At 40.1% G+C, this 23,312-nt stretch overlaps 1 long non-coding RNA gene across 1 annotated transcript in view; it reads left to right on the top strand.

The window, feature by feature from the left end:
• LOC129136832 (uncharacterized) overlaps positions 1-6,178 on the top strand; it is a 131,173-nt gene extending 124,995 nt beyond the window's left edge. The window contains exon 3 of the long non-coding RNA XR_008538820.2: positions 4,379-6,178. This is a non-coding gene — a long non-coding RNA (uncharacterized LOC129136832). The remainder of the gene's footprint in view (positions 1-4,378) is intronic.
• Positions 6,179-23,312: the final 17,134 nt, after the last annotated feature.

Genomic DNA, 23,312 nt, shown 5'->3' with positions numbered 1-23,312 from the left:
TCGGTCTCCCAAAGTGCTGGGATTACAGGGACGAGCCACTGCACCTGGCCTTGAGTCACTTTTATTTCTTTTCAATGAACTGTTTGTGTATACTTTTTGTCCATGTTTCTGGTGGCTTATTCATGTTTTCCTTATGGATCTGAAAGAGCTCTTTTACACTGGTGATGTTAGCTGTCTATATGCATTATGAATTGGAAATATTTTTCCCAATTTGTTATCTAACGTTTTATTTATTGTGGATTTTGCCACACATTTTTAAACAATTTAATTCATCAGTCTTCTAGTTTTAGGAGGTCTTTTGCTATACTGTGCTTTTTAAAAAAACTGTAAAGTTATAAAAATTATTCTCAATGTTTCTTTGACTCATTTTATTGTTTTATTTTAAAATTTAAATCTTTTGGGCCTGGCACAGTGGCTCACACCTGTAATCCTAATACTTTGAGAGGCTGAGATTGGAGGAGTTTGAGACCAGCCTAGGCAACAGAGTGAGACCCAGTTTCTAGAAAAAAAAAAAAAACAAACCTAACAATTATCCAGGTAGCCAGGTATGGTGATGCACACCTGTAGTCCCAGCTACTCAGCAGACTGAGGAGAGAGGATCACTTGAGTCCAGGAGTTCAAGGCTGTAGTGAGTCTCTGGACTCCAGCAGCCTGGATGACAGCGTAAGACCCTGTCTCTTAAAAAAATAATAAGAATCTTTTATTCATCTGAAATATACCTTGGTGTAAGATATAAAGTAGAGCTAAACTAATTGTTGTTCCAAATGGCTACTCATTTATCCCAACACCATTTGTTGAATTTTCTATTTATCACTAAATTGAAAAGCCACCTTTATCATTGTGTAAAGTGCCACATGTATTAGGATCTATTTATAGACATTCAGTTCTGTTTCATTGATCAGTCTATTTAATCACGCTTTTTTTTTTTTGAGACAGAGTCTCGCTCTGGAATGCAGTGGTGCGATCTCAGCTCACTGCAACCTCTGCCTCCCAAGTTCAAGCAATTCTCCTGCCTCAGCCTCCTGAGTAGCTGGGATTACAGGCACACATCACCACACCCAGTTAATTTTTGTATTTTTAGTAGAGATGGGGTTTCACCGTGGTGGTCAGGCTGGTCTCGAACTCCTGACCTCGTGATCTGCCTGCCTCAGCCTCCCAAAGTGCTGGGATTGCAGGCGTGAGCCACTGTGTCCAGCCTTAATCACACTTTTTATGGTGTGGAGAGGTAGGCGACAAAGGCCAGCATTGACTTCTTTGAGGTGTAAAATTTTGGTTAAGGTATAACAAACATACAGAAAAGTGCACAAATCACAAGTATAAAGTTCAATGAGCATTCACAGTGTAAATACACAGTACAGTATGTACTCAGTACTCATAACCAGTACTCAGACCAAAGAGCAAAACATTACCAGTACCTAGAAGCCTCCTTCTAGTTACCGCCCTCCTGAGGCTAACCACTGCCTGACTCACTTCTGATTTCTAATAGGATAATTCATTTAGGAGTTGAATTATTCAGTATACTCTTCTCTACCTTCTTTCCCTCAATATTATGCTTATGAGATGCAGCCACTTTGATGCATATAGTTGTAGTTCGTTCAAACTCATTGCTGTAGAGTTTCCCACTGTATAAATGTAACACGTTGTATTTATTCATTCTACTGCTAATGAACATTTGGGAATTATTGATTTTTTGCTATTAAGAATAGTGCTTATGTGAACATTTATACATATTGTTTCATGAACTTGTGTTCATGTTTCTATTGGATGTGGAGTTAGGAGTGGAATTACTGGACCAGAGGGTATACATATGTTCAGCCTAAATAATCAAACGGTTCTTCCAAAGTGATCATGCCAGTGTCAGAGTTTCCAGTACTCCACATCCCGGCTCACACTTGGTATTTGTAGCAGAAGATGTCGGTGGCCATCCATTTCCACTCAAGCTTCCCTATTTCAGTTCACACCTGCACCTTAACCTCTGCCTGAGGGTTTCCCTGGCCATCAGAACCTTCTAGGTCCTCACTCAAAACAGGCCAGAAGGGAAGGGGATTAATAAGCCCTGAGCAGAGATCTCAACCAATGACTGATGCACCGTGGTTTATGCATACCCTAGCTCCCTTGACCTTGGGACAGGAAGACTCTGAAGCACATGCTCTACACTTGCTGTCAGAGCTCTGCAGTGGGAGAAAGCTCTAGCTGGCACTGGTGATGACATGCTTGATAATATAGCCGGTATCTGTTGCCTTCCCCTCCCTGTCTGTTTTCCACTTCCCTGCGGGTATTTTAAATCCTTGTCTCACAGAGTTCACTTCTGTGGGCATCCAAACTAAGGACAATCTATTTTTCTTTATTTTGGCTGTGGTGGAGCCGGGGGTGATTAGAGGGAGAATATGTCTTAAAACACTCCTAATGGGGGATGGTGATAATGCAAGAACAGTTGAGAAAAACTGGCTTAGATATACGATTCGTATCAATTTTATTTTTGTGTATAGTGTAAGGGGAGGGGTCCGGTTTCTTTATTTCTTTTCTATTTTGCATATGTTTATCCAATTGGAAAAGCACCATCTATTGGAAAGACTTTTTCCCCCATTGAACTAATTGCCTTAACACCATGTCAGTAATAATTGACTATGTATATATATGGGCATATATATATATAATATGTGTATAGTCTGGTCTTTGTTCTGTTAGCTTGTTGGCTTCTTTATCAATTATTATGCTAACACCATACCATATGGATTACTACACCTCTACAGTAAGACTTTTTTTTTTGAGGGTCTCACTCTGTTACCCAACAAACTTGATTCTTCCAACCCATAAACATGGCATATTTTTTCATTTATATGGGTTTATGATTTTTTAATAAATAGGTCTATGTATTTGATGTTATTGCAAATGGTCCTTTTTATTTCATTTCTCAATTGTCTCTTGCTAGTATATAGAAATACAATTGATATATATACATATATATGGGCATCATTCTGGTTTCTATTCTGTTCTGTTGGCTTCTTTGTCTATTATTATGCTAATATCATACCTATAGATTACTATACCTCTATAGTAAGACTTTTTTTTTTTGAGACAGGGTCTCAGTCTGTCACTCAGGCTGGAATGCAGTGGCACCATCTCGGGTACCTGCAACCCCTGCCTCCTGGGCTTAAGCGATTCTCTCACCTAAGCCTCCCTGGTAGCTGGGATTACAGGCTCACGCCACCACACTGTGCTAATTTTTGTATTTTTAGTAGAGATGAGGTTTCACTGTGTTGGCCAGGCTGGTCTCAAACTCCTGAGCTCAAGTGATCTCCCCACCTCGGCCTCCGAAAGTGCTGGGATCACAGGCGTGAGCCACTGTGCCCAGCCTTTAGTAAGTCTTAAATAATGCCCGGCATGGTGGCTCATGCCTGTAATCCCAGCACTTTGGGAGGCCGAGGCAGGTGGATCAGCTGAGATCGAGAGATCAAGACCATCCTGGCCAATATGGTGAAACCCCATCTTGAACTCCTGGGCTTAAGCAATCTGCCTGCCTCAGCCTCCAACAGTGCTGGGATTATAGGCATGAGCCCCCATGCCCTGGAACTTTCTTAAATCCTCATATGAAAGCATTATAATTTACTTCTTTTTTATGCTACCAGACTTTCTCCACTCTTTCATATTCAATATTCTTTTATCGACATAATACACCTTATTATATTTATGCATGCGTATTTATTTTTAACTGAATAATGTGCTTGTTATATTGCTTAAAGTTTTTTTAAAAAACTAGTTTTAGAACATAAATTATTTTTATTGTTGTGTATTATAGGATAATGCTCATAATATTTAATCATTAAACTTGGCCTTTATAAAAAATTAAGTATCACACTTAGATAAGCATGTATAAGTAGAACAAACGTGAAGCTTATATAGTAACTATATTTCTTTATTTTATTTTCCCTTTTTTTTTTTTACACATTCTTAAATACAAGTGCTTTGTTTCTATAGGAGATATTCTCAACATGGGATGTGCATCTAAGTTATGAAGCATAACAATTAAATAACATCCATAAACCCATGACCTCATGCAGAATGAAACATTTCTAGTCCTGTGGAAGCTACAGGACTGCTGGAATTTCTTCTCTGATCCAGTCCCCTTGCTTCGCAACAGAGGTGACCACTCTTCTGAAGGTTATGTTCATAATCCCTGTGCTTTTCTTTACAGTCTAGATATGTATCTATGTATAGACAGGGGAGATGTAGATGTAAATATAGATATATCTGAAAATATATTACTTTGTGACAGTTATTTTTAAGCTTTATACAAACGGATATCGTGCTGAAGTGGTATTTACCTTGAAGCACACTGTGATCATGACATATTTTGATGTTCACTTCCCATATTTAGGTTCCTGCTTCTCCACGCCAATGACGTGGTGAGAGAATAGAGGGGGAGCTGAAGACAAACAACATAAACTTATGTTTGAAAAGCACCTTTTACTCTATGAAATAAAGTGAGTGTAAGCAGTAAATGGAACAACAAGCTTTCAGAGTCACTGCAGGGCAAGAGCTGGGGAGGGAAGAGCTGGCTGGTCAGGGAGGATGCACTGGAGAGAAAAAACATCACTCAATTGGCCAGGACATCAGGGAGACCACACAATAGCCAGAGTGTCTCTTTTCCTCCAAATGACCGCAACACCTCTCCAGCAAGAGCACAGAACTGGGCTGAGGCTGAGTATTGCTGAGGCAATACCATTTAGAACATAGGCACGGGTAAGGATTTCATGACAAAAACGCCAAAAGCAATTGCAACCAAAGCAAAAATTGATAAATGGGATCTAATTGAACCTAAGAGCTTCTGCATAGCAAAAGAAACTATCATCAGAGTGAACAGACAGCCTACAGAATGGGAGACAATTTTTGCAATCTGTCTGTCTGACAAAGGCCTAATATCCAGAATCTGTAAGGAACTTAAACAAATTTACAAGGAAAAAAACAAACAACCCCATTAAAAAGTAGGCAAAGAACATGAACAGACACTTCTCAAAAGAAGGCATTCATGTGGCCAACAAACATATGAAAAAAAAGCTTAACATCACTGATCTTTAGAGAAAGGCAAATCAAAACCACAATGAGATATCATCTCATGCCAGTCAGAATGGCAATTATTAAAAAGTCCGGAAACAACAGATACTGGCAAGGTTGCAGAGAAAAAGGAAAGCTTTTACACTGTCGATGGGAATGTAAATTAGTTCAACCCTTGTGGAAGACAGTATGGCAATTCCTCAAAGATCTAAAGGCAGGAATAGCATTTGACACAGCAATCCCATTACTGGGTATATACCCAAAGGAATATAAATCATTCTGTCATAAATATACATGCACCTGTATGTTTATTGCAACACTATTCACAATGGCAAAGACATGGAATCAACCCAAATGCCTATCAATAATAAACTGGATAAAGACAATGTGGTACACATACACCATGGAATACTATGCAGCCATAAAAAGGAATGAGATCATGTCCTTTGTAGGGACACAGATGGAGCTGGAAGCTGTTATCTTCAGCAAACTAACAGAGGAACAGAAAACAAAACAACACATGTTCTCACTTATAAGTGGGCGCTGAATGATGAGATCACATGGACACATGGCAGGGAACAAAACACACTGAGGCCTGTTGCGGGGAGGGCCTGATAGGGGGAGGGAGAGCATCAGGAAGAATAGATAATGGATGCTGGGCTTAATACCAAGGTGATGGGTTGATCTGTGCAGCAAACCACCATGGCACACATTTACCTATGTAACGAAACTGCACATCCTGCACATGTACTCCAGAACTTAAAATAAATGTTGAAGGAAACAAAAACAAAAAAGAGGCCGGACGCAGGAGCTCACCCCTGTAATCCCAGCACATTAGGAGACCAAGGTGGATTGTTCACGAGGTCAGGAGTTTGAGACCAGCCTGACCAACATGGTGAAACCCCATCTCTACTAAAAATACAAAAATTAGCCAGGCGCAGTGGGGGGCACCTGTAATCCCAGCTACTCAGGAGGCTGAGGCAGGAGAATCACTTGAACCCGGGAGGCGGAGGTTGCAGTGAGCCAAGATCGCGCCATTGCACTTCAGCCTGGGTGACAGAGTGAGACTCCATCTCAAAACAAAACAAAACAAAAAGCAAAAATAGAAAATCCTTTATAAATATTTGTTAAATTGGTAGGATTGTTAGCATAATTTACAAAAATTGTATTCATATTATTCTATAACATATCTAAATAACATTCATGTTAACAAATATCAACAGTTCTTTGATTTAAAAGTGGTGAAAAACAAGCTAATCATAAGTTTTCTATATACCCATATATTTTCCAATAGCATGACACTGTCCAGATATTTAGAAATAGGCTATCTGGAAAAGAAAGAACTTGCTGAACTCCAGAAAATATAAAGTAGATACAATTCAAGGTTTTTGAACCTTGGAAAAGGAAGGGTAATTTTCTATAAATAATTTTTTCACAGCTGTGTTTCTTATATTCATACCCGGGTATCTTAATTGGTGTATTACCAATTTGCTTCACTAGATGGAGATATGAGGCCCAAGAACTATAAATTTCTTCAAAAATGAAGCATAACTCTTGATATTTTGAAAAACATAATTTATTTGTAGAAGAGAAACTACAGCTTGTAAGACTCTTCTTAAGGGAGACGATCTTCCATGTAATAAATTGTTGGCCCCAGGGAGAAACGTTTGCTGGGATTGATGGTGAGTAGTTTACTAGTTAATATTTCATCAGTGTACTGAGTAGATTTTTTTCATTTATTCACCCACTTATATGTTCCTTTTTTTTTTCTTTTGAGATGGAGTCTTGCTCTGTCGCCCAGGCTGGAGTGCAGTGGCGTCATCTCGGATCACTGCAAGCTCCGCCTCCCGGGTTCAAGTGATTCTCCTGCCTCAGCCTCCAAGTAGCTGTGACTACAGGCGCCCCCCGCCCCCACCACAGCCCGGCTAAGTTTTTGTATTTTTAGTAGAGACGGGGTTTCACCGTGTTAGCCAAGATGGTCTCGATCTCCTGACCTCGTGATCCGCCTACCTCGGCCTCCCAAAGTGCTGGGATTACAGGCGTGAGCCACAACCCTCCACCTATATGTTCATTTTTTTAATTCATTGACCAAACACTTAGTTTGCCCGACACTGTTAGGCATTGGGATACAAAAATAAGGACACAATCCCCACTCCTCAAGAAGCTCACAGTCTCCGTCAAGTAGGGGAGAAAAGTATGTAAACTATTAATTAGAATACGTTCAGGGCAGAATTATAGAATGGGTTAACACAAGGTTTGCTGGCTGCACGAAGAGAGAAACGGCTGGCTCTTATTAAGTAAGAGAACATGCTTAGGATGAGTTTCAAGGGGTGAATAATTCAGAGGCAGTCCAGAATGAGAATAAGACTATAGCAGTCCAGACAACACTTGGTGAGGGAGTTCGCTTGAAGGAAACAAAAACAAAACCAAAAATAAGGCCGGGCGCTGAGGCTCACGCCTATAATCCCAACACTTTGGGAGGCCGAGGCGGGCGGTTCACGAGGTCAGGGGTTTGAGACCTTCCTGACCAACATGGTGAAACCCCAACTCTACTAAAAATACAAAAATTAGCTGGGCGAGGTGGCACGCACCTGTAATCCCAGCTATTCAGGAGGCTGAGGCAGGAGAATCTCTTGAACCCGGGAGGCAGAGGTTGCAGTGAGCTGAGATCAGGTGGGTACCTGTGGGAAGAGAAAGGAGGAGATGAGCGCACAAGATGTAGAGAAGGTAGAATACGTTAGACCTAATGGCTCAATGATTGTTGGAATCAAACGGGAGGAGGAAATTTTCTAGATAGTTTGAAAAAAGCACTGTGGAAGTCAGGATAAAAATTCAACATGACTAGGAGAAATTGAAAATAATTTTTGTTTTTTGAGACGGAGTCTCGCTCTGTTGCCCAAGGGGGAGTGCAGGGGCGCCATCTTGGCTCATTGCAAGCTCCACCTCCCAGGTTCACGCCATTCTGCCTCAGCCTCCCAAGTAGCTGGGACTAAAGGTGCTCGCCACCAAGCTCAGCTAAGTTCTTTTGTATTTTTAGTAGAGACGGGGTTTCACAGTGTTAGCCAGGATGGTCTCGATCTCCTGACCTTGTGATCCGCCCGTCTTGGCCTCCCAAAGTGCAGGTGTGAGCCACCCCCCTCTTCCCGGCTGAAAATAATTTTAATAAGCCACCTCTATTCATATCTTAAATTGTAAACTGCCTTCCAACTCCCTTTTCTTGAGATCTCACCCCATTTTCTGCTTACTCTGGCATGTAGACATATTCTTCCTGCCAAATGAGTCAGTCTCAGTCTAGATTTGTGCTGACATGTCTTAAATTTCCTGTAAAAATAAGAAACTAGTACATTATCTCTCTCTCTTTCCCCCTTTTCCTCTATCTCTGTCAAAGATACACACCATGCACATACATGCACACACACTGACAAGGATATAGAAAAAGTATAGTGTCATCTTTATAGAAAATGTGTGGAATTACTGTTCATAAAGCAGAAAAACAATCCTGTGCTCATAACATACCCCAGGAAACTGTGCAGTTGTTACTCTCGAGTGTTCTTGGATTCTGAAATGGAAGATAGGACTTACTGCAGACATTTCATACTCATCTATTTGGAATAGTTCTTCTAGGTTTTTTTTTTTGTAAAGTCCTATTATTTATGGAAAGATTGGAAATCTAGAGTTTTTTTGTTTGTTTCCAGTCTTTCTCTTAATTTCCGTGAATTTAACTCGGTTCTTATCTAACATTCATGTGTTTAATTTTATTCATCCCTAACACAGGGCATATAATAATACACACCCAGTGAGTGTGTGAGACTCATGGAGAAGCAGTTTTGCCATGACCCCATAAACCAGCCCAGACAGCTGACAGAGGCAACTTGAGGTGGGAGGAGAGAGAGAAGAAAAGTTGAAGTCACAGAGAGCACTTTCCCTACAGGCAGAGTCAAAAAGAGCCAGAAAAATGTAAACTTCAAAAATTTTGGACTTGCTTTTAAAAGCTTTGTGTTTTTTATTTGCATAGTGATGAAGAAAAAAGAATTTAGCTGTGCATATTTGAGTTCCATCTAGAGATTCTCCCAGCCTCCCTATCCATGTCGTCATCTATATCCACATCACCTCTGTTTACATCTATACCCTTGTCTACGCTTTAATCTACTTCCATTAGCTTCTCATCTTCCTCATGTCTGGATCATGCTGGTGGTACAAACAGGGTGGACAGAGGAGCACTGGGAGTAACATAAACTATGTTTGACGACTGGAACAAGCTCAACAAGTGCAGACTCCACCTGTCTTTGCAGTATATTTTTGAAAAACTTTGTACAGGGTTCAAGTCTAAATTGTTTCAGATATAACGTGAGCCAATGGAAGGAGCACAAGAGGTTTACATTAGAAGGTCTTGGTTCATAGAGTTCCTTGGAAAAGTGGTTGATTCCAGGTCTGGGTCAGGGAAAATCTAATTGAGCATGAAAATCTTGTGATATCAGAAAATAAGGAAGGACTCAAAACAACAACAGCTACCCCCCAGTGACAGAGTCAAAAGGATGAAGAGCCCACCATTGGAGTTTCCAATGGCCAAAGTCGGAACAGTTTGACCAAGAAAATAATGACAATATTTGATTCTAAACTAGTGGAATAAAATAAATATCCATCAGTCCATATATATCAGTATAAATAAATAAGTGAATGAATAAATACATAAATAAATGGGGGAGAAGTGATACTTCTACCTTACAGGAGAATTGTAATTAATGAATGCAGGAGAAATGAGGAAAATACAAAGTCACTGTTGGGTGGACAGCACAATAATAATTGTTGCAGACAAGATCTACTGGTAGTCTAAAATCATTGGGTGAAAGTTTGAGGTAAAACAGGATATTAGCATAGTCTCAGTGTATCTCCTCCAAGATATCTGTCAATCACAAAAGAAAACATAGTAGGTGTACAGTGGAGAGACCTGCCAGATGCCATCGTTTTTTTTTTAATCTTTTTTTTTTTTTTTTTTTTTTTTGAGACAGAGTCTCACTCCATCGCCCAGGCTGGAGTGCAGTGGCACCATCTTGGCTCACTACAATCTCTGCCTCCTGGTCCAAGCGATTCTTCTGCCTCTACCTCCCGAGTAGCTGGGATTACAGGCATTTGCCACCACGCCCAGCTAATTGTTTTGTATTTTTAATAGAGATGGGGTTTCATCATGTTGGTCAGGCTGGTCTTTAACTCCTGACCTCAGGTGATCCACCCACCCCAGCCTCCCAAAATGCTGACCCTGACTCTTCAAAAGGGTCAAGGTCATAGAAGGCAGAGTGTGAGACAATCTCTCAGATTGGAGAAGTCTGACAAGTGGTACCTAAACGCAACATGGGATTCTGAATCAGAACATACAGAAAAAAAAAAAAAAAAAAAAAAGACACAAGGGAGAAAGCTCATAAAATTCAAATTAGGTCTGTAATTTAATAATATTGTACCAGTGTGAATTAAGTTAATTTTCTGGCTTTGATCATTTAACTATGGCTGCATAATTATTAACATTAGGGAAAGCTGGGTGAAGGTTATACATAAACTCTCTGCACGATTTTTGTAACTTTTCCATAAGTCTCACGTTATTTAAAATTTTAAGTTTTATTTTTTAAGACCTTGGTTCGAGTCTGAGCTCTAGCACTTATTAGCTCTGTAACCTTTCTGGGGCTCAATTTTCTTACTAAACAGTGAGTTAGGATGGACGACCCTTCGGCCCCTTCTGGAGAACTATGGAGAGGTTCTCTTACCCACAATGTTTGCCTTCCTTTACTTCAGCAAGCTACACAGTCACTGATCAGCAGTTGTGGAAATGCAGAATCTTGAAAATTGTCATGAAATTTTATTTACAGGTATTAATAATTTATCTCTGAGGTTCAACTTTCCACCTAAATGCAGAGCGATGCAGGACTGTAGAATTATTCCCAGCTTGTTGGGTGTTAGAAGCTGCTTTAACAGATATTATGACAACAGAAAATTCTCCTAAAAGTCTTGTTAAAGAGAGTGTTTAGACTAGAAGAAAACACAAAAATACAATATCACCTACTAAAGAGTAGTGGAATTATGAGTGGTCATTTTGTTTCAAAGTTTCCTTAATCTTATCGTTGTCTTTTTAGGATTAAAAATATGTTTACCAAAAAAATGCTTGTACTTGGAATAGATAGACGTATTGTTGAAACTTACCAGCTCTCTAATCCTAGCAACCAGGAAGAATATCCCGGGAATGCTTTGGCAGTTAAAAAATAAATCAGCTTGGCAGTGATCACTTCCCTTGATACCCTCCCACACGCCCACATACACATTTCTCTTGACCGCTACGGACATTCCAGGCTCTCTCCTTCCAACAGCATCTGCCTCCCTGTGAGAATTCTTCCATGGGGCCTTCATCCCTACAGAAACACAGCATCTAATTAAAATAGAAATCTGAGTTCAGGGATGCAATACCTCAAACTAGGAGGGTTCTCCTTTTCATTAGGCTATCTAATTTCAGCAAGATTTTCTTTAGTCTTTAAAATCAGAAGACCTCTTCCTCTTGGCCATTCCACCTTTTTCTCTTATTTCAAAATTCTACTTATCATGCTTCTTCTTCAACACAACAAAGTGTCTTTAATACTTTACCTCTCCTTGTACAGTGTTTGTTATAGGAAATTTAATTAGTTTTTTTTCTTTTATTTTTTCAAGTTTACTGGAAAATTTCTATGATCAAATCTTCAGAGAGCTGAGCTGAGTGTGGTGGCTTGGGCCTGTAGTCCTAGCTAACTGGGAGGCTGAGACAGGAGGATTGCTTAAACCCAGGAATTCGAGGCTGCAGGGGGCTATGATCTACCACTGCATTCCAGGCTGGGTGACAAAGTGAGACCTCATCTCTTAAAACAACCAAACAAAAAAATTGGCCCAGCATGGTGGCTTATTCCTGCAATCCTAGTGCTTTGGGACACCGAGGTAGGAGGATCACTTAAGGCCAGGAGTTCAAGACCAGCCTGGCCAACATAGTGAGACCCTGTCTCTAAAAAATATAAAAAATGAAAACAAAAATAAATATAGAGTAGAAATAATCCAGAAAACTCTCTGAGAGCCCCTTTAGAATGGTTTGCTTTCAGAAGAACTAGCAAGACCTTTTTACGGCCTCACCCTATGAAGTTCTCACACCCACGTGACTCAAGGAAAGCACATGCTCTCTGAATTACTCAGCATCATTATAGCAATAAGAGAATGACACGTGGGCAGTAATGGTGCTAAGTCATTACCTGTTGGTACTGCATGACTCGCTTTAGTTGCCTAAAGCTCCACATAGTTGTTTAATGTCAGTCATTTTCTTGAAGGTTGCTCTTTTACCACCAGTGCCAGGCTCTACCATGGAGTGGCTTTAATTGTTGCCTGGATTAATCCAGATAGCTGATGTTTTAGCCCTTTGAGCACCAAAACAAAAATATTTTCTAAACTGTTCTCTGTGGAATTTTCATGTATTTATCCTTCCTCACATTTAAAATAGAGTATATTACATTTAATTTAACATTTCTGGATGAGTCCTATTATAAAGTGTGATGCCCTTTGTCTAGAAAAATGTATAGCCATGTCTGATTCATGTCTCAATTATTCTAGGCCCACACTCTTTTTTAATTCTTAGGTCATACTTTTAGTGTTTTTTTTTCACCTTCGCTGTCAAGGTATCACCCTACTCACTATTACCAGTGTGCCGCATTGTACTTTTCAGCTACTTCTAATTTGATGTAGGCTTGAAAATGAAATATGTGAGATCATAAAATAACATGTAAAATAAGAGTCCTATAGAGAGGCATGTGTGATAACCTCTCTCGTTAATAACATACATGAGCTTTGAGTATGATCCAGGAGAAGTGAAGGAAGCTAGAAAGAAAATAAAATGATTCATTGGACTTGATTCTTGAAACTGTCTTTTTTGAGCAGCCAAGTTACAAAAACATAAGATTATGTTATTCTTTGAGATATATTTCATACACAATAAAAAGCACAGATCTTCAGTTTACAGTTTAATGAGTTTTGACAAATGTATACACCTTCGTAACCCAAAGCAGGATACAGAGCATTGGCATCACCCCTGGAAGTTCCCTTGCGCCCTTTCTTGCCAATGCCCACACCCTACACACACACACCCAGAGGCAATAGTTGTTCTGATTTCCATAGCTATAGATTGGTTTGCTTGCCTTTTAACTTTACGTAGATAGAATCATATCATGGCCCAGAGTGGTGGCTCACACCTGTAATCGCACCACTTTGGGATGCTGAGGCGGGCAGATCACGAGGTCAGGAGTTCGAGAGCAGCCTGGCCAACATGGTGAAACCCCATCTCTACTAAAAAGACAAAAATTAGCCGGGCATGGTGGCAGGCACCTGTAATCTCAGTTACTTGGGAGGCTGAGGCAGGAGAATTGTTTGAACCCAGGAGGCAGAGGTTGCAGTGAGCCAAGATCATGCCATTACACTCCAACCTGGATGACAGGGAAAGACTCCATCTCAAAAAAAAAAAAAAAAAAAAAATTGTACCATAAGCACTCTTCTATTAATATATTATCTAGCTTCTTTTGTTCAATATATTATGTTGGAGGCTCACATTGTTGCATGTATTCAAGGTTCTCTTGCTTTGTTGACTAATAGTACACTGTACAATATAGTACACTTTGTTTATCCATTCTTCAGCTGACAGAATTTGGGTTGTTTACAACTTGGGGCTATTAGGAATATAGCCCTATGAATATTTAAGTACAAGTCTTTTTGTGGACATACGCTTTTATTTCTCTTGGGTAAATACTTAACAGTGGAATTTTTTTTTTTTTTTTTTTTTTTTTAAGACGGAGTCTCGCTCTGTCACCCAGGTTGGATGCAGTGGCGCGATCACCGCTCACTGCAAACTCCGCCTCCCGGGTTCACGCCATTCTCCTGCCCAGTAGCTGGGACCACAGGCGCCCGCCACCACGCCAGGCTAATTTTTTTGTATTTTTAGGAGAGACGGGTTTTCACCGTGTTAGCCGGGATGGTCTCAATCTCCTGACCTTGTGATCTGCCCGCCTCGGCCTCCCAAAGTGCTGGGATTACAGGCGTGAGCCACCGCCCCGGGCAGAGTGGAATTTTTATTTATTTAACGGGTCCAATCTTACTACCCTTTTTTTTTTTTTTTTTTTGAGGTGGAGTCTCGCTCTGTCGTCCAGGCTGGAGTGCAATGGCGCGATCTCGGCTCACTGCAAGAGCCGAGTTCACGCCATTCTCCTGCCTCAGCCTCCCGGGTAGCTGGGACTACAGGCGCCCGCCATTACGCCCAACTAACGTTTTGTATTTTTCGTAGAGATGGGGTTTCACCGTCAGGATGGTCTCGATCTTCTGACCTTGTGATCCACCCGCCTGGGCCTACCAAAGTGCTGGGATTAGAGACCTGCGCCTCCGCGCCCGACCACTACTTGTTTTTATAATGACTCATATGCACAAAATAATTTCTTAAACGCTATTTATTGGCTTTTAACTTTTCTAACCTATAGACAAAACAAGTGAAATGTAACTATAATTATAGAAGAGACTAAACAGTGGAGAAAAGAGCATGGTAGGTAAGAGGAACAGCATGTGCAGAGGCCCTGAGGAGGAGACAGCTTGGTGTACTGAAGAACCTGAGACCATGTGACTAGAGTACAGTGTTTGAAAAGAATAGTGGTAGGAGGGGAGGATGGCTGGAGTCCAATGAAGAACAGCCTAGTAGGCCACATTAAGCATGTGCGCCTGATGAATACTTTTAGGAAGTAGAGTCATATGGTTCATTATTTTCTGTGGAGGGAATGCAAATATAAAAGGGGAAGGGGCTGGGCACGGTAGCTAATGCCTGTAATCCCAGTATTTTGGGAAGCCGAGGTGGGTGAATCACCTGAGGTCGGGAGTTCGAGACCATCCTGGCCAACATGGTGAAACCCCGTCTCTACTAAAAATACAAAAATTAGCTGGGCGTGGTGGTGCGTTCCTGTAATCCCACCTACTCAGGAGGCTGAGGCAGGAGAATCACTTACACCAGGGAGTTGGAGGTTGCAGTGAGCCGAGATTGCACCACTGCACTCCAGACAGGGGACAGAGTGAGACTCCATCTAAAAAAAAATACAAAAATTAGCTGGAAATCGTAGCAGGTGCCTGTAATCCCAGCTACTCAGCAGGCTGAGGCAGGAGAATCACTTGAACCCGGGAGGCGGAGGTTGCAGTGAGCCGAGATTGTGCCATTGCACTCCAGCCTCGGCGACAGAGCAAGACTCCGTCTCAAAAAAAAAAAAAAAAGAAAGAAAAGAAAAGAAAAAAAGAAAAGAAAGAGAACAGAAGAAGCTCCTGTAGTAAATCTTCAGAGAGATGGACATGCATTAGGGTAGAGATGAAAAGACCTGGGCAAATTGAAACATATTTTGGAAGTAGAATTTGAGCTTATGGCATCTACAAAAACAAACGAATATTCATCGTAAAAAACAAAACAATAAAAAATTCAAGTAAATTACCAAGTGATAATTCTGAAATCTTAATTTGTTATTTTTTGTGGCGGTGATGGGGCTGATGCTTTTCTGTGAGTTATTGAAAGAGGTCTTTCCAGGACAGCTAAAAGAAATTAGGCTAAGGAGAATTGGTAAATTTAAAAGCAAATAATGAGGTAGAAAAAGACATTAAATCATTTTATTTTAAGTATCAAAAATTCAGACCTAAAACAGAGACATGAGATATCAATGAGTGATATCTTACTGTAGCCAGTCTTATTAAGCTTTATTAGAAGTATGGGCTCACAGACCTACTTCTCTTGGCTTCATATCTGCCTCTTTGATGAAATAGAGAAACACTCAAGGTCTTTACTACACAGTGGTGTAGAGATGTTACTGCCCTAAAATATATTGCATAACAAGCTTATGCATGTGAAATAACTTTAAAACACATTCATTTCACTGGACTCATCCAGTTTGGGATCTAGCCAGTGGTAATACCAAGTGACAGTTTCGGGAGGCTTAAATCATTCCTAAAATCTCCATCATCCTCTTATCAAAGCTTCCAACTAAATATACAGTCTAAAGAATAAGATATGCTCTGCAAATGAAACTTTGAGGCTTGTTTGCTAACCCTGTTGTATTAGTTTGCAGGGTTGCCATAACACAAAGTACCACAGACTGGATTGTTTAAAACAACAGAAATTTGTTTCTCTCTCTTTCTCTCTCTGTCTCCCATTTTCATAGGACACATTATCTGGTAACTTAATGAGAAACAGAACATAGAAAGTAAAATTGTGAGACCTTTCATATCTAAAAATGTTGTGATTAATAGTTTAATTGATACTGAATACCTCATTGGAAAACATTTTCTCCTACAGTTTGAAAGAGTTGTTTCATTGTCTTATTTGACTTCAGAGTTGCAGATAAGAATTCTGATTCTGAATCTAAATCTCCCTGTTTTGAGCCTTTCCTCCTCACTCCAACTCTGCATGATGTTTGGTGATACCAAATCCTGAACTTTCCCGGTGCTCTCTGGAACAAATTGGTTCCCTCTCTTTGGCATCCCTCTCCTCAAGCAGTTAGGTTTAGCTTTCTTAGGTTTAGGTTTCAACTTGCGAACTCAATTACCATTCCTCTGTTGAGGGGTGACCACCAAAATATTTAATTACAAGGGGTGCAGCAGCACAGAACAGACACTGCCTGTAAATAATCAGTGGGGTCATGTCAGAGTGGAACAGTGAGTACTAATTCAGTATCTGCTCTGCTTCCATTCAATTTCTATTCTCTAACACTTTGGTGACATCTTTTTTTTTTTTTTCTTCACTGTTTTCTACTTTTCCCATTTTACTTGGGCTTGGGCATGCATGCCTTTTTGTATTTCTTTATTGTCATTTTGGCAGGGTTTCAGCAGGAGTAAAAATAAATGTGTGTATTTAAAAGCTATGTTTAGCAAAAAGTCTACAAGATGCTCAATATCTACTATCACATTTAATTTTTTTTTGAGACGGCATCTCGCTCTGTCGCCCAGGCTGGAGTGCAGTGACGCGATCTCGGCTCACTGCAACCTCCGCCTCACGGGTTCATGTGATTCTCCTGCCTCAGGCTCCCGGGATCAAGAAGACAAAGCCAAAAGACTGAGCAGGCGCAAGTCAGACTGGACCTCTATATAGTCAGGCTGAAGAGGACATCTCAGTGGATTTGCCAGGGCACCCACCACATTAATGTTAGTTGTAAATCTGTAAGAAGACGCACACCAGAAAGGCAGCTATAATACTGTGGTTAAGACTGTAGGCTGTGGAGGAAATTGCCTGGGTTACAATTTAACCATTTTTAAATGTCCAATTCAGTGGCATTAAGTACATTCATATTGTCCTGCAACCATCCCCACCATCCATCTGCAAAACGTTTTCATCTTCCTGAATGAAACTCTTTACTCATCAAACATGAACTCCCATTTCTTCCCTTCCCAAACCCCTGACAACCACCTGTCTACTTCCTCTTTCTGTAAATTTGGCTTTTCCAGGTACCTCATATGAGTGGAAGCATACAATATTTGCCCTTTTGTGTCTGGCTTATTTCACTGAGCATATGTTCTTACAGTTCATCCATGTTGTAGCATGTGTCAGAATTTCCTTCCTTTCTAAGGCTTAATAGTATTCCATTATATGTATATATCATATTTTGTTTATCCATTCATTTGTCAGTAGACATTAACATTATTTCCACCTTTTGCCTACAGTGAATAATGCTGCTAAAAACGTCGGTAAACAAATATCTATTTGATTTCCTGCTTTCAGTGCTTTTATATATTCACACCCAGAAGTGGATCATATAGTAATTTTACGTTTACTTTTTTGAGGGACTGCCATACTATTTTCCCACAAGGCTGCACCATTTTACACTCCCAACAGCAATATACAAGTGTTCCAACTTCTACATATCCTCATCAACACTTGTTGTTTTCTGTTTTCTGATACCAGCCATCCTAATTGGTGTGAAGAGGAGGCTCACTGTAGTTTTGATTTGTATTTCCCTAATGATTAAAGATGTTGAGTACCTTTTCAGGTGTTTTTGTTGGCCATTTATCAATCTTCTTTGGAGAAACATATATTCAGTTCCTTGCTCATTTTTGAATTGGATTGTTTGGCTTTTTTGTTGTTGAATTCTCAGATTTCTTTGTATATTCTGGGTAATAATCCCTTATCAGATGTGTGATCTGCAAATATTTTCTCCCACTTTGTGGGTTGTCTTTTACTCTGTTGATAGTGTCCTGTGATGCACAAAAGTTTTTACTTTAGTCTAGGTTATAATCTTGACTCCACAATTTACTCAATGTGACCTTGGACCAGCTATTTAACCTCTCTGGGTGTCAGTGTCCTCATCTGAGGACATCTATCTCACAAAGTGGATGTAAAGATTAAATAATTCTTGATAAGGGTGGCAAGACCATTCAATGGGGAAAGGACAATATCTTCAACAAGTGGTGCTGGGAAAACTGAATATCTACATGCAAAAGAATGAAGTTGGACCCTTACCTTGTATCGTATACAAAAATTAACTGAAAACGAATCAGAGACCTAAACATAAGACCTAAACCTATAAAAACGATAAGAAGAAAACATAGGGGAAAAGCTGTATTACCCTGGATTTGACAATGATTTCCTGGATGTGATATGAAAAGTGCAGGCAAGAAAAGTAAAAATAGATAAATCAAACTATGTAAAATGAAAACTACTGCGCATTCAAGGACCTGATCAACAGACATGTAAGGAGCTTACAGAATGGGAGAAAATATTTGCAAATCATATATTTAATAAAAGGTTATATCTAGAATACATAAAGAATTACAACTCAACAATATAAAACCATATAATTCAAATTAAAAACAGGCACAGGGCTTGAATAGACATTTCAAGATATACATACTTGCCCCACAAGCACATGAAAAACTCAACATCAGTAATCATTAGGGAAATGCAAACCAAAACCACAATGAGATATCACCTCACACCCATTAGGATGGCTACTATGGTATAATAAAAAATAAATATTTGGTCTTTGCCACTGGTTCCTGGCACAAAGTTCCTAAAACTCTTGGAATTTACTGTCTTGTATGCTAAAGAGATGACTCAAAGCAGGGGACCCTAGATACCTTCAGGTTGGGGGTTAGTCACTAGAAAAACCAACCAGGGGATTACATCATTAAAACTTCAGCCGCTCCCATTACCTCCACTCCTTTTCCCTCCCCAGTCTCTGGAGTAGGGAGAGGGACCTGCGATTAAATTTAATTACCAACGGCCAATGATTTAATCAATCATTCCTATGTAATGAAACCAATCAAACCCCTAAAGGATGAGGTTCAGAGAGCTTCTGGGTTGGTGAACACATCGAGGTGCTGGGAGAGTAGTGTGCCCAGAGGGGACATGGAAGCTCTGTCTCACCACCCCCAACCCCCACCCAGTACCTTGCCTTATGCATCTCTTCCATTTGGCTGTTCCTGGGTTGTATGAATCCTTTATAATAAACCGGTAAATGTTTAGTAAAGTGTTTTCCTAAGTTCTGTGAGCCATTCCAGTGAATTATCAAGCCTGAGGAGTTGTGGAAATTCCAAATTTATAGCTGGTCAGTCAGAAATATTGGTGACCCCTGGGACTTTCAACCAAAGTGGGGACAGTCTTATAGGAATGAGTCTTTAACCTATGAGGTCTGTGCTAATCTTAGAAGTTCGTATCAGAACTGACCTGAATTGCTGGACACCCAGTTGGTGCCAGAGAATTGGTTGAATTGGTTGTTGGTGTGGAAAAAACTCTGTGTATTTAGAGTCAGGAAAAACCTCTCAGCTACTATTAAGAAATGAAAACAAAAACAGAAAATAACAAGTGTTGGTGAGGATGCAGAGAAATTGGAAGGCTTATACATTGCTGGTAGAAACGTACAATGGTGCAGACATTATGGAAAACAGTATAGCGAGTCCTCAAAAAATTAAACATAGAATTACCATATGATCCAGCAATTCTACTTCTGAGTAGATATCCAAAAGAACTGAAAGCAGGATCTTGAAGAGGTATTTGCACACCCATGTTCATAGCAGCATTATTCACAATAGCCAAGTGGTGAAAACAACCTATTGTCTATTGATGGATAAACAAAATGGTGCATGCGTGCGTGCATGTGTGTGTGTGTATTCATATATATATGAAATAAGCCAGTCACAAAAGGACTAATACTATATGATTCCACTTATATGAGGTATAATAAGTAGTCAAATTTATAGAGACAGAAAGTAGAATGGTGGTTGCCAGGGGCTAAGAACAGGAATGGAGGAATTAATTGATATGGAGTTTCAGTTTGGAAGGATGAAATATTCTGGAAACTGGCTGCACAACAATGTAACTGTACTTAAGGCCATTGAACTGTACTCTTAGAAATGGTTAAGATGGGCTGGGCATGGTGGCACATGTCCGTAATCCTAACACTTTGGGAGGCCAAGGCGGGTGGATCACCTGAGGTCAGGAGTTCAAGACCAGCCTGGCTGATATGGTGAAATCCCGTGTCTATTAAAAATACAAAAATTAGCGGCACGTGGTGGTGGGCGCCTGTAATCTCAGCTACTTGGGAGGCTGAGGCAGAATTGCTGGAACCCGGGAGGTGGAGGTTGCAGTGAGCAGAGATCGCGTCATTGCTCTCAAGCCTGGGTCAACAACAGTGAGACTCCGTCTCAAAACAAACAAAAAAAAATGGTTCAGATGGTAACTTTCGGCCAGGCGCCGTGGTTCACGCCTGTAATCCCAGCACTTTGGGAGGCGGAGGCGGGCAGATCACAAGGTCAGAAGATCGAGACCATCCTGGCTAACACGGTGAAACCCCGTCTCTACTAAAAATACAAAAAAAAATTAGCCGAGCGTGGTGGCAGGCACCTGTAGTCTCAGCTGCTCGGGAGGCTGAGGCAGAAGAATGGCGTGAACCCGGGGGGCGGAGTTTGCAGTGAGCTGAGATTGCGCCACTGCACTCCAGCCTGGGCAACAAAGCAAGACTGTCTCAAAAAAAAAGAAGATAGTAACTTTCATGTTATGTATTTTTTACCACAATAAAAAAGATTAAATTATTAAATTCACATCAAATATCTTCACCAGTGCCTCACACATGGTAATGCCTCAACGCTTGTTAGCTGGCATTATTTATACCGGTGGCCTAATGTAGACGCCAAGCAGACCAGTGTCTTTGGAGTTAACCTTTCAATGCCCACAGGATACCCATTTAGATTTAATATTTAGAAATAAAAATAGTGGTCCTGAGTTCTTGTACAAACACTGGAAAGTTCTTTCTTTAACATCCTAGAATACCTTAAATGTAAGTAGTATATGGACTTGCAGCTGGATCTTGTCACCCTTCTTGTCTTCTGTTAGCATGTCCTATCATCAGCACACCACCACCAACCATAGCAAAACCGTCTCAGGATGGCTCCTAGCCCATCCAAAATTTGCAATCATCCCCTAGCTTTGCCGTTGGTTTTACCAGCCTTGCTTTTTTTCAGTACTGCCAGACATAAGCTTTACCAAGTCTGTACAACTTCTACAAAAAAGAAGCAAACAGTTGTTGAGTTTAATAGTCACCATACCCTCTTGAACTCTAGAACATAGCCAAATTGTCCAAACGTAAATTGTACTAAAATTTGTTTTTAAATGGGATCAAGGGGATGTCTCCTGCTTCACATGAGTTGTCTTACAAGGTGGGTCCTGAAACTTAAGCTAAGTAATAGAACTTGAGCACTATAAATATGTGTCCTGCCTTATATCCATTAATTATGCACCAATGTCACAGGCTGGAAAGGAATACCAAAAATAAAAAGATGTTAGGAATCTGGAGCAACTTTTTTCTTTTTCGAAAGCTTCCCTTATTCTTCAATCACATTTTAAATATATGGAGACTAAGTTAAAATTGCTCACTAATGTCTATCCTCTTTTTATTCATATAACTTTCAACAATCATTACTTGTGAATATCCCCTTATGAATCCTCATAATCAACTGGTTTTTAAAAAGCTAGATTAAAAAAAAAAAAACCCACTCCTGTCGTAATGTTATTTTTACAGCTGTGGGCAGGGAACCCATAGCAATTTCCCGATTCCTCTAATATTTTAGAAGGAATTTTTTCTATACTACCCGAGATTTAAAATTTAAATTTTTTTCCCTTGAGATACAAAAACTGAAGTTCAATATAATAAATGACAGGTCTGTGTTGCTGACTGAGACCACAGCATGAAAGCAACAGAATTGCCTTGCACTTTTTTCATAATGGATGGCTCAAAACAAGCCAAAGTCCAGCCTACAGAAAACTTGGCTCTGCTTTGATTTGCTTGAACAAGAAGTTCCAATTGGAAAGCATTCGCTAGGAGGGTGAGAACATCTGGATTCTGCGATGGTAGAGTAGAAACAGATGGTGGCTTTGTGGAAGAGGGGCTGTGACTTTTCTACTGAAAACTGCATATCCCATGGTTTTTCTCTTGTTTTTCTAATAAACAAAGCCTGTCTCCATCTAATTAGCTTCAAAAAATAATTTACAGTTCCAGAGCTCTCTAAAAGAATTGAACATTTGTATAATGGGATGCTATAGCAAAAAAATGATGAATGTCAAGGAGAATACCAATAAAGATTACATTATTGACTTTTAAGCACAAATATTTCATTGAATTTTAAATGCAGGGTAGAATTTAATTTACTGTCTCCAACCTCTCCTCCTCTCCACCCTCCATGAAATAAAAGGCAAATAGCTACAACATAGCTTATGTATATGTAAACTTTGGAGCTGGACTGCCTGGGTTCAAATCTTGGTTCAACCATTCCTTAACTTGGGCAAAGAACTTATTTAACTTCTTTGTACTTCACTTTCTTCATCTGTAAATGAGAATAATACCTTATAGAGTGGATGTGAGAATTAAGTGAGTTAATTTAATACATGTAAGCACTTAAGACAATGTCAGCATATAGTAGGCACTCAATAAATGTTACTTATTTTTATTTCATTATAATCTTGCAGCAGACCTTTTTTAGGCTGCTCATTTAGAAATTATGAATTTGTGGCTGGCCGCAGTGGCTCATGCCTGTAATCTTAACATTTTGGGAGGCCGAGGTGAGTGGATCACTTGAGGCCAGGAGTTGAAGACCAGCCTGGCCAACATGGTGAACCCATGTCTCTACTAAACATAGAAAAATTAGCCGGGCCTGGTGGCAGGCGCCTGTAATCCCAGCTACTCGGGAGGCTGAGGCATGAGAATTGCTTG

The sequence above is a fragment of the Pan troglodytes genome, chromosome 14 (genome assembly GCF_028858775.2).
Source record: "Pan troglodytes isolate AG18354 chromosome 14, NHGRI_mPanTro3-v2.0_pri, whole genome shotgun sequence".
NCBI classification, from domain to species: Eukaryota; Metazoa; Chordata; class Mammalia; order Primates; family Hominidae; genus Pan; species Pan troglodytes.
Note: the sequence above shows the minus strand (reverse complement) of the source record. Positions and strands in the feature narration are given on the sequence as shown.